Source organism: Heptranchias perlo, chromosome 20 (assembly GCF_035084215.1).
Source record: "Heptranchias perlo isolate sHepPer1 chromosome 20, sHepPer1.hap1, whole genome shotgun sequence".
Lineage (NCBI taxonomy): Eukaryota > Metazoa > Chordata > Chondrichthyes > Hexanchiformes > Hexanchidae > Heptranchias > Heptranchias perlo.
In genome coordinates this window covers 10,572,864-10,585,554 of record NC_090344.1, presented here as the reverse complement: position 1 = coordinate 10,585,554, position 12,691 = coordinate 10,572,864, and the positions used below count along the sequence as shown (strand labels likewise).

Genomic DNA, 12,691 nt, shown 5'->3' with positions numbered 1-12,691 from the left:
GAGAGACGCTTACCTGTGGAAACGTGTCCTGTCCACTTGATGAAAATAATATCTGCATTTCACTTTTAGCTTCTTTCACATCCTCTGCTCCATCGCACGACAATCGGGTTTTCTGTGAACAGATCAAAATAAACATTGCCAGAAATTCTAGCATCAGTGGGATTCAAACCCACGCCTCCATAGAAATTTGATGGAACACTTTAGACCGCGAGGCCACGCTACCATAATGTCACAGTAACGTTTAAAGAGCTGTTTAATGCTCAAATTAATGAATTGAAGCTGATTGATCGCATTTACCCCGTGCTGGGGTTGTTCTCCTCAGAGCAGAGAACGTAAAGAGGAGATTTGACAGAAGTGTTCAAAGTCATGAAGGGTTCAGATAAAGTAAATAAAGAGAACCTGTTCCCATTGGCGGAAGGATCGAGAACCAGAGGACACAGATTTACGGTGATTGGCAAAAGAACCAAAGGCGACATGAGGAAACACTTTTTTACCCAGCGAGTAGTTATAATCTGGAATGCGCTGCCTGAAAGGATGGTGGAAGCAGATTGAATCGTGGGTTTTAAAAAGGAATTCGATAAATACTTGAAGGCATAAAAATATAGAGCGACCGGAAGGAGCGGGGGAATGGGACTAACTGGATTGCTCTTGAAATGACCCGGCACGGGCTCGATGGGCCGAATAGCCTCCTTCTGTTCTGTAACCATTTTATGATTGTATGATTCTATTTAAACCTTTATTTTCTTTGCATGCATTTCTCTTTCTCTCCCTATCTCTGTCTCTTGTGTTGTTGCCTGATGGGCTTTTTAGGCTTCTAATGAGACCCTAATGTATCAGGATGAGTGAGTGAAGATTTTTTTCTGTTTGAAGTACTGATTTCCTTAATTGAATACTCCCAGTGTCCCAGCTCAGTGCAGTCCAGTCCAGACAAGCTGCTCGCAAAAGTGGCATTTTCTGTGAGAACACGAAAGACGTGTTCAGGCCATGACAGTACCGAGTGCGGGTAGGCCTGAGCGTGAAATGGAACGGCGACGGCTGATCGAACCTGCAACACCAGCAGAGAAAATTAAAGAAAGACTGAGACGGTAGGAAAAGTAAAGGTGCAACCCAGCTGCTGCAGCCAATGTCTACACATTTATGTATCGTCGCTCTCACAGTGAATCAAATTACCAATTTGATTAATGTATTCTTATGGTAGAGTGTATTTTATCACCATGCCGAGACAGACGGCAATCATATCAGAGAATCAGACAATCTGAAAAATTTACGCCAGTGGAGGCCATTCCGCCGATCGTGTTTGTACCGACCGGAAAAGAGGTATCCAGCATCGCCCGACTTACCAGCGTTTGGTCCGTAGTCTTGTCGGTTATGGCTCTTCAAGTGCATATTGAAGTGCTTTTTAAATCCGATGAGGGTTTCTGCTTCTCCCACCCTCTCAGGCAGTGAGTTCCAGACCCCCACCACCCACTGGGTGGAAAAAAATCCCCTCTGCTCCACTCTAATCCTCGACCAATTACCCTAAATCTATGCGCCCTTTTTATTGACCTCCCTGCTAAGTGAAACAGGTCCTTCCTTTCCACTCTATCCAGGCCCGTCATAATTTTGTACACCTCAATTAAATCTCCCCTCAGCCTCCTCGGTTCCAGAGAAAACACCCTCAGCCTATCCAATCTATTCTCATAGCTAAAATTCTCCAGTCCTCTAAACATCGTCGTTAATCACATCTGTACCATTTCTCGTGCAGTCGCATCTTTCCTGTAATGTGGTGACCACAACTGTATGCAATACTCCAGCTGTGGCCTAACTAGTGTTATATTCATTTCAAGAACAACCTCACTGCTCTTACAATCTATGCCTGGGCAACACATGTAAAGTAAATAAAATGTCTCAAGATGATGAAGAGATTGATGCTGAATGTGAATTTCCCCAAGGTCAGGCGGTCTAATTGATATTGGATAACGGGATAGAGAACGACATATCGAAGTTTGCCGATGGACCCAAAATGGGAAGCGATGTAAGCAGTGTAGATGAAAGCATAACATTCCAGAGAGACATTAATATAATAAATGAATGGACAAAACCGTGGCAAATGGATTTCAATTTTGACAAGTGTGAGGTCATCCACTTTGGACTTCACAAAGATAGATCAAAATACTTTACAAAAGGTGAAAAATTCGAAACTGTGGCGTTCCATAGGAACTTAGGTTTTCCCTGTACATAGATCAATAACATGTCATGGACCGGTACAGGAAATAATCAAAAAGGATAATGGAATGGTGGCCTATATATTTAGAGGACGAGAATACAAGGGAATAGACATTATTCTACAGCTACAAAAAGCTCTGGTTGGACCACACCTGGAGTACTGTGTTCAGTTCTGGGCACCGCACCTGAGGAAGGATATTCTGTCCTTGGAGGGAGTGCAGGGTAGATTTACTAGAATGATGCCTGGGCACGAAGCGTTAAATTACGAGGAGAGATTACACAAGCTATGGTTGTATTCAATGCAATTTAGTAGATTAAAGGCTGATGTGATCGAAATTATCAAGATATTATTAGGAACTGATGGGGTAGTTACAAAGAAACTATTTCCGCTCGTTGGGGTGTCGAGGACTTGGGGGCAGAGCCGAAACATTAGAGTCAGGACTTTCAGGAGTGAAGTTAGGACACACTTCTACAAGCAAAGGGAGGTAGAAGTGTGGAAATCTCTTCCACAAACGGCAGTTGATGCGAGCTCAATTGTTAATTTCAAACCCGTGATTTATAGATTTTTGTTCACCAAAGGTATTTCGAGATATGGGAGGAAAGCGGGTCCAGGGAGTTCGGTCACAACTCATTGAGTTACGGAACAGGCTGGAAGGATCAAATACCAAACTCCTGTTCCGAAGTTCCTCCTTGGTGCAGAATGCAAAACGATCATGCATTGGCCGGGAATCGAACCCGGGTCTCCCGCGTGGCAGGCGAGAATTCTACCCCTGAACCACCAATGCTGGGTTGTGAAGAATTTGCATGTTTCTAAATGGAATCCTGTCTGAACGAACATGTCGTTTCCAGCTGCGATGGACGAGTGGTTCAAGCTGTTGTCTCAAAACCCCAATGGAGTTTTCCTGCCTTGGTTTGAATTCGGCTCGCAGTGCTCCCGTTTAAAGATCTCTTCAATGCTCAAATACATAAATTGGAATTAATTGACCGCATTTACCTCTCTCCCAGCATCAGAGATACTTCAACGTGGCCGGTACTTTTAATTGGGCGTCCAATCTTCTCTTCCAAGATTTCAAGACCGAGAAGCAATATTTCCCAATCTGTAACTTAAATTCCGCTAGTTTTCAAAACCTGACATTTATACTCTTTATTTTCTTTGCATGCATCTCTCTATCTTTCCCTGTCTCTGTCTCTTGTCTCTTTGTGTGACCCCTGATGGACTTCTCAGGCTTCCTTGAACGGCGAAGGCTGACCGAACCTGCAACACCAGCAGAGGAGGGTAAAAAAATGGACTGAGACGGTAGGAAAATAAAGGTGCAACCCAGCTGCTGTAGCAAATGATTACACACTTATGTCTCTGCTCTCACAGTGAAACAAAGCACCAACTTGATTAAAGTAAACTTATGGGAGAGTGTATGTTATCACGATGCCGAGACAGACGGCAATCATATCATCGAATCCCAGAAAGTTAGGCCACAGAAGGAAACCATTCTGCACATCGTGCTTGTGCCGGCCGAAAAAATCGATACCCAGCCTTATCTCACTATCCAGCGTTTGCTACCGAATACTTTTAGTAACGGATCTTAACATGCAGATTGAAGTTTTTATTTTTTCAATGCGATGAAGGTTTCTGCATCTCCCACCCTTTCGGGCAGTAATTTCCCGACCCCCACCGTCCACTGGGTGGGAAAAAAATCTTCCTCTCCCCTCTAATCCTTCTACCAATTACCTTAGATCGATGTACCCTGATTATTGACCTCCCTGCTAAGGGAAATAGGTCCTTGCTATCCACTCAATCTCGGCCCGTCATAATTTTATACACCTCAATAAAATCTGCCAACAGCCTCCTCACCTCCAGTGCAAACAACCTCATCCTATCCAATCTAATCTCATAGCTAAAATTATCATGTTCTGGCAACAGTGTCGTAAATCTCCTCTGTACCATCTTTAGTGCAATCACATCTTTCCTGTAATGTGGTGACCACAACTATATGTTGCTTTCTTGCTGAGGATGAACCATTGTTTTATAAATTTCTACCATAACCTCCATGCTCTTAGATTCTATGCGTCAGCTAATAAAGGAGAATATCCTGTATGCCTTTTTAACCACTTTAACTACGTGTCCTCTTACCTTCAGGAATCTGTGGACATGCACTCCAAGGTCCCTCTTTTCATCGACACCTCTCAGTATCCTCCAAAGCAATGTAGTTTCAGAGCAACTAATTCTGAAACGTCTTGCTTGATAATAAAAGTCGTTCAGACGAAACCAATTTAGTAAAGGGAAACTAATATTGGCGACAGGAAATAGTTAGTGTACAGCTTGATATTAGTGCACACCGGAATGGAAAACGAGATTGGATGCACAGAAGAGGTCTGAAAGGATGGCCGATCGGCTTTGGAAGACAACGAAACTTGTCACTGGCTGCACAAAGCAAGTAACAGCGCCTGGTTGATCCAAATGCATGATTCTCGCTTTGGGGCTTTAGTTAATTAAAGTCCGAGAAGTTCCGCGTTCGAATCCCGGATGAGCCTTGCTATTCCACAACTTTGAGTGAAAAGACACCAATCGGCTTCTGACATCTTCTCAGTATTGCTTTTGGTAGGATTGAATTACATGCAGAGCATGTTTGAGCTCCAGAAGACAGAGTGCTGAGTTTTCCAAGGCGCAACACATGTAAAGTAAATAAAATGTCTCTGGATGATGAAGAGATTGATGCTGAATGTGAATTCCCCCAGTTCAGGCGTTCTCATTAATATTAGATGACGGGTTCGAGAACGACATATCGAAGTTTGTGGATGGTTCCAAAATGAGCAGCGTTGTGAGCAGTGCAGATGAAAGCACAACATTCCAGAGAGACATTAATATAATAAATGAATGGCCAAAACCGTGGCAAATGGATTTCAATTTTGGCAAGTGTGAGGTCATCCACTTTGGACTTCACAATGATAGATCAGAATACTTTACAAAAGGTGAATAATTCGAAACTGTGAAGTTCCACAGGAACTTAGGTGTCCATGTACATAGATCAATAACATTTCATGGGCAGGTACAGGAAATAATCAAAAAGGCTAATGGAATGGTGGCCTGTATATTTAGAGGATGAGAATACAAGGGAATAGACATTATGCTACATCCACACAAAGCTCTGGTTGGACCACACCTGGAGTGCTGTGTTCAGTTCTGGGCACCGCACCTTAGGAAGGATATACCGTCCTTGGAGGGAGTGCAGTGTAGATTTACTGGAATGATACCTGGACTCTAAGCGTTAAATTACGAGGAGAGATTACACAAACTATGGTTGTATTCCTTGCAATTTAGTAGATTAAAGGCTGATATGATCGAAATTATCAAGATATTAAGAGGAACTGATGGGGTAGTTACAAAGAAACTATTTCCGCTCGTTGAGGTGTCGAGGACTTTGGGGCATAGCCTAAACATTAGAGTCAGGACTTTCAGGAGTGAAGTTAGGACACACTTCCACAAGCAAAGGGAGGTCGAAGTGTGGAAGTCTCTTCCACAAACGGCAGTTGATGTAAGCTCAATTGTTAATTTCAAACCCGTGATTTATAGATTTTTGTTAACCAAACATATTGAGAACTATGGGACGAAGGCGGGTACAGGGACTTCGGTCACAACTCAGCCATGATCTCATTGAGTTGCGGAACAGGCTGGAAGGACCAAAAACCACAATCCTGTTCCGAAGTTCCTCCTTGGTGCAGAATGCAAAATAATCGTGCATTGGCCGGGAATCGAACCCGGGTCTCCCGCGTGGCAGGCGAGAATTCTACCCCTGAACCACCAATGCTAACTTATACAGAAATTGCATGTTTCTGAATGGAATCCTGTTTGAACGAACATGCCGTTTACAGCTGGGATGGCCGAGAGGTTGAAGCGGTGGTCTCAAAACTCCAATGTGGTTTTCCTGCCTTGGTTTGAATTCTGCTCGAAGCGCTCCTCTTCAAAGATCTCTTCAATGCTCAAATATATTAAATGGAATTAATTGACCACATTTACCTCTCTCCCAGATGCTTCAACGTGGCCGGTGCTTTTAATCGGGCGTCCAATCTTCTCTTCTAAGATTTCAAGACCCGAGAAGGAATCTCTCCCAATTTGTAACTTAAATTCTTCTAGTTTTCAAAACCTGACATTCATACTCTTTCTTTGATTTGCATGCATATCTCTATCTTTCCCTGTCTCTGTCTCATGTCTCTCTGTGTGTCCCTTGATGGACTTCTCAGGCTTCCTTGAACGGCGAAGGCTGATCTAACCTGCAACACCAGCAGAGAAGGCTGGAGAAGAGGACTGAGACGGTAGGAAAAGTAAAGGTGCAACCGAGTTGCAGCAGCCAATGTCTACACACTTATGTCTCTTCGCTCTCACAGTGAAACAAAGCACCAATTTGATTAAAGTATACTTATGGTAGAGTGTATATTATCGCGATGCCGAGACAGACGGCAATCATATCATCGAATCATAGAAAGTTAGGCCACTGAAGGAAGCCATTCTGCACATCTTGCCTGTGCTTACCGAAAAATCGGTACCGAGCCTCATCTCACTTTCCAGCGTTTGGTCACTAATCTTGTAGGTTACGGATCTTCACGTGCATGTTGAAGTTTTTATTTTTCAATGCGATGAGGGTTTCCTCCTCTCCCACCCATTCAGGCAGTGAATTCCCGACACCCACCGCCCTCTGGCTGGGAATTAAATCTTCCGCTCCCCTCTAATCCTTCGACCAATTATCTTAGATCTATGTACCCTGATTATTGACCTCCCTGCTAAGGGAAATAGGTTCTTGCTATCCACTCTATCTAGGCCCGTCATAATTTTATACACCTTAATTAAATCTCCCAAAAGCCTCATCAGTTCCAAAGCAAACAACCCCAGCCTATCCAATCTATCCTCATCGTTAAAATTCTCCAGTTCTGGCAACGTTGTCGTAAATGTCCTCTGTACCCTCTCTCGTGCAATCACACCTATCCTGTAATGTGTGACCACAACTGTACGCAGTATTCTGGCTGTGGCCTAACTATTGTTTCATACATTTCTTCCATAACCTCCCTGCTCTTTTATTCTATGCTTCGCAAATAAAGGAGAGTATCCTTTGTGACTTCACAACCACCTTATCTACCTGTTCTACTACCTTCTGGGATCTGTGGACATGGAGCGTCTGTAAATGAAGGGGAAATGGTGATCGGTCAGGGAGCGTCTGCAGATGAAGGAGAAATGGTGATCGGTCAGGGAGCGTCTGCAGATGAAGGAGAAATGGTGATCGGTCAGGGAGTGTGTGTAAATGAAGGAGAAATAGTGATCGGTCAGGGAGCGTGTGTAAATGAAGGAGAAGTGCTGATCGGTCAGGGAGCGTCTGTAAATGAAGGGGAAATGGTGATCGGTCAGGGAGCGTCTGCAGATGAAGGAGAAATGGTGATCGGTCAGGGAGTGTGTGTAAATGAAGGAGAAATGGTGATCGGTCAGGGAGCGTGTGTAAATGAAGGAGAAATGGTGATCGGTCAGGGAGCGTCTGCAGATGAAGGAGAAATGGTGATCGGTCAGGGAGTGTGTGTAAATGAAGGAGAAATGGTGATCGGTCAGGGAGCGTGTGTAAATGAAGGAGAAATGGTGATCGGTCAGGGAGCGTCTGTAAATGAAGGGGAAATGGTGATCGGTCAGGGAGCGTCTGTAAATGAAGGGGAAATGGTGATCGGTCAGGGAGCGTCTGCAGATGAAGGAGAAATGGTGATCGGTCAGGGAGTGTGTGTAAATGAAGGAGAAATGGTGATCGGTCAGGGAGCGTGTGTAAATGAAGGAGAAATGGTGATCGGTCAGGGAGCGTGTGTAAATGAAGGAGAAATGGTGATCGGTCAGGGAGCGTCTGTTAATGAAGGGGAAATGGTGATCGGTCAGGGAGCGTCTGTTAATGAAGGGGAAATGGTGATCGGTCAGGGAGCGTCTGTAAATGAAGGGGAAATGGTGATCGGTCAGGGAGCGTCTGCAGATGAAGGAGAAATGGTGATCGGTCAGGGAGTGTGTGTAAATGAAGGAGAAATGGTGATCGGTCAGGGAGCGTCTGTAACTGAAGAGAACTGGTGATCAGTCATGGAGTGTGTGTAAATGAATGAGAAATGTGATCAGTCCGGGAGCATATTTGAATGAAGGAAAAATTGTGATCCGTCTGGGAGCATCTGTAAATGAAGGATAAATGGTCATCGAATCATAGAATCATAGAAGTTTACAACATGGAAACAGGCCCTTCGGCCCAACATGTCCATGTCGCCCAGTTTATACCACTAAGCTAGTCCCAATTGCCTGCACTTGGCCCATATTCCTCTATACCCATCTTACCCATGTAACTGTCCAAATGCTTTTTAAAAGACAAAATTGTACCCGCCTCTACTACTGCCTCTGGCAGCTCGTTCCAGACACTCACCACCCTTTGAGTGAAAAAAATTGCCCCTCTGGACCCTTTTGTATCTCTCCCCTCTCACCTTAAATCTATGCCCCCTCGTTATAGACTCCCCTACCTTTGGGAAAAGATTTTGACTATCTATCTTATCTATGCCCCTCATTATTTTATAGACTTCTATAAGATCACCCCTAAACCTCCTACTCTCCAGGGAAAAAAGTCTCAGTCTATCCAACCTCTCCCGAAAAGTCAAACCATCAAGTCCCGGTAGCATCCTAGTAAATCTTTTCTGCACTCTTTCTAGTTTAATAATATCCTTTCTATAATAGGGTGACCAGAACTGTACACAGTATTCCAAGTGTGGCCTTACTAATGTCTTGTACAACTTCAACAAGACATCCCATCTCCTGTATTCATTGTTCTGACCAATGAAACCAAGCATGCTGAATGCCTTCTTCACCACCCTATCCACCTGTGACTCGACTTTCAAGGAGCTATGAACCTGTACTCCTAGATCTCTTTGTTCGATAACTCTCCCCAACGCCCTACCATTAACGGAGTAGGTCCTGGCCCGATTCGATCTACCAAAATGCATCACCTCACATTTATCTAAATTAAACTCCATCTGCCATTCATCGGCCCACTGGCCCAATTTATCAAGATCCCGTTGCAATCCTTCTTCACTGTCCACAATGCCACCAATCTTGGTGTCATCTGCAAACTTACTAACCATGCCTCCTAAATTCTCATCCAAATCATTAATATAAATGACAAATAACAGCGGACCCAGCACCGATCCCTGAGGCACACTGCTGGTGACAGGCCTCCAGTTTGAAAAACAACCCTCTCCAACCACCCTCTGTCTTCTGTCGTCAATCCAATTTTGTATCCAATTGGGTACTACTGCACAGCCCTCATCTATCTTCTTGGTTACCCCTTCAAAAAACTCAATCAAATTCATGAGACGTGATTTTCCTCTCACAAAACCATGCTGACTGTTCCTAATCAGTCCCTGCCTCTCCAAATGCCTGTAGATCCTGTCTCTCAGAATACCCTCGAACAACTTACCCACTACAGATGTCAGTCTCACCGGTCTGTCGTTCCCAGGCTTTTCCCTGCCGCCCTTCTTAAACAAAGGCACAACATTTGCTACCCTCCAATCTTCAGGCACCTCACTTGTAGCTGTCGATGATTCAAATATCTCTGCTAGGGGACCCGCAATTTCCTCCCTCACCTCCCATAACGTCCTGGGATAAATTTAATCAGGTCACGGAGATTTATCTACCTTGATGCGCGTTAAGACTTCCAGCACCTCCCTCTCTGTAATATGTACACTCCTCAAGACATCACTATTTAATTCCCCAAGTTCCCTCACATCCATGCCTTTCTCAACCGTAAATACCGATGTGAAATATTCATTTAGGATCTCACCCATCTCTTGTGGTTCCGCACATGGATGACCTTGTTGATCCTTAAGAGGCCCTACTCTCTCCCTAGTTACTCTTTTGCCCTTTATGTATTTGTAGAAGCTCTTTGGATTATCCTTTGCCTTATCTGCCAAAGCAATCTCATGTCCCCTTTTTGCCCTCCTGATTTCTCTTTTAACTCTACTCCGGCAATCTCTATAATCTTCAAGGGATCCACTTGATCCCAGCTGCCGATGCATGTCATATGCCTCCTTCTTCTTTCTGACTAGGGCCACAATCTGCCGAGTCATCCAAGGTTACCTGCTTCTACCAGCCTTGCCCTTCACTTTATAAGGAATGTGCTTACCCTGAACCCTGGTTAACATACTTTTGAAAGCCTCCCACTTACCAGACGTCCCTTTGCCTGCCAACAGACTCTCCCAATCAACTTCTGAAAGTTCCTGTCTAATACCATCAAAATTGGCCTTTCCTCAATTTAGAATTTTAACTTTTGGGCCAGACCTATCATTCTCCATAGCTATCTTAAAACTAATGGAATTATGATCACTGGTCCCAAAGTGATCCCTCACTAACACTTCTGTCACCTGCCCTTCCTTATTTCCCAAGAGGAGGTCAAGTTTTGCCCCCTCTCTAGTCGGGCCATCCACATACTGAATGAGAAATTCCTCCTGAATACACTCAACAAATTTCTCTCCATCCAAGCCCCTAATGCTATGGCTGTCCCAGTCAATGTTGGGAAAGTTTAAGTCCCCTACTATTACCACACTATTTTTCTTGCAGCTGTCTGTAATCTCCTTACATATTTGCTCCTCAATTTCCCGTTGACTATTTGGGGGTCTGTAGTACAATCCTATCAAAGTGATCTCTCCCTTCTTATTTTTCAGTGATGGGTCAGGGAGAGTCTGTAAATGAAGCACAAATGGTGATCAGTCAGGGATCGTCTGTAAATAAAGGGCAAATGGTGATCGGTCAGGGAGCTACTCCAACCCCCTTGCAATAAATTCCAACATTCCATTTGCCTTCCTGATTGCTCGCTGGACCTGCAAGTTAACTTTCAGTGTTTCTTGTACGAGGACACCCAAATCTCTCTCAACGCCAACATTTCATACTTTCTCACCATTTAAAAAGTATTCTGTTTTTCTGTTTTTCCTACCAAAGTGAATAACCTCACATTTCCCCACATAATACTCTATCTACAACCTTCTTGCCCACTCACTTAACCTGTCTATATCCCTTTGCTGACTCTTTGTATTCTCCTCACAGCTTATTTTCCCACCTAGCTTTGTATCGTCAGCAAACTTGGATACATACTTGTGGCACCCCACTGGTTACACGTCTAAGTCATTAATATATCTCAAAAAGAGTCATGGTCCTAATACCAACCCCTGCGGATCATCACTGTACACTACCTTCCAGTCTGTGAAACAATGGTTCACCACTGATCTCTACATTCTGCAAATTTTGTATCCATGCTGCCATCGGCTTCAATTTTACCAACAGGTCCATTCGGTGGTACTTTACCAAACGCCTTTTAAATGTCCGTGTACACAACATCGAGTCACTACCCTCATCAACCCTCTCCGTTATTTCATTGAAGAACTCAGTCAAATTCGTCAGACATGATTTTACTTTTAACAAATCTATATTGACTGTCATTTATTAACCCACGTTCTTCCAAGTGAGAATTAATTTTGTCCCGGATTCTGGTCTCTAGAAGTTTCCCACCACCGACGTTAGGCTGATTGGCCTGTAATTGCCGGGTTTATCCCTCTCCCACATTTTTGAACCGGAGAGTAACACTTGCAATCCTCCAGTCCTCAGACACCACTCCCATACCAAGAAGGATTGGAAGATTGTGGTCAGAGCCTCCGCTATCTACACCCTTACTTCCCTCAGTAATCCAGGAGGCATCCCATCTGGACCGAAAGACTTTTTTACTTTGAGCACTGCCAATCTTTTAAGTACCTCCTCTTTATCTATTTTTAATCATCTCCAATATCACGACGACCTCCTCCTTTACTGTACAATGGCAGAATCCTCTTCTCTGGTGAAGACAGATGTAAAGTACTCATTTAGAGCCTCAGCCATGCCCTCTGCCTCCACAAGAAGATCTCCTTTTTTGTCCCTAATCGACCCCACCCTTCCTCTGACTCCCCTTTTACTATTTGTATGTTTATAAAAGACTTTTGGATTCCCTTTTATGTTAACCACCAATCTATTCTCATACTCTCTCTTTGCACCTCTTATTCCCTTTTTTAGATCTCCTGTGTACTTTCTTTGTTCAGCCTGGTTCACTACTGTATTATGAACCTTACATTCATCACAAGCCTCCTTTTTCTGTTTCATTTTAATCTCTATCTCTTTAGCCATCCAGGGAGCTCTAGCTTTGGATGCCCTTCCTTTCTCCCCCGTGGGGATCTGTCTGCTCTGAACCTGAACCAACTCCTCCTTCAAGGCCTCCCATTGTTCAATTACTGTTTTGTTGCCAATTTTTGATTCCAATCCACCTGGACAAGATCCCTTTTTAACTCACTGGAATTAGCCCATTTTCACATTTGTTTGTTCCTTGTCCTTTTCCATAACTATTCTAGACCTAATGAGATTATGATCACTGCTGCCCCACTGAAACATGCTCCACCTGCCCCACTTCATTCTCCACAC

At 44.0% G+C, this 12,691-nt stretch overlaps 2 non-coding genes across 2 annotated transcripts; both read right to left on the bottom strand.

The window, feature by feature from the left end:
* Nucleotides 1–2,919: 2,919 nt before the first annotated feature.
* trnag-gcc (transfer RNA glycine (anticodon GCC)) lies at nt 2,920–2,990 on the bottom strand. The gene has a single exon. It is a non-coding gene; the product is annotated as a tRNA-Gly (tRNA).
* Nucleotides 2,991–5,937: 2,947 nt separating this feature from the next.
* trnag-gcc (transfer RNA glycine (anticodon GCC)) lies at nt 5,938–6,008 on the bottom strand. Its single transcript has one exon. It is a non-coding gene; the product is annotated as a tRNA-Gly (tRNA).
* Nucleotides 6,009–12,691: the final 6,683 nt, after the last annotated feature.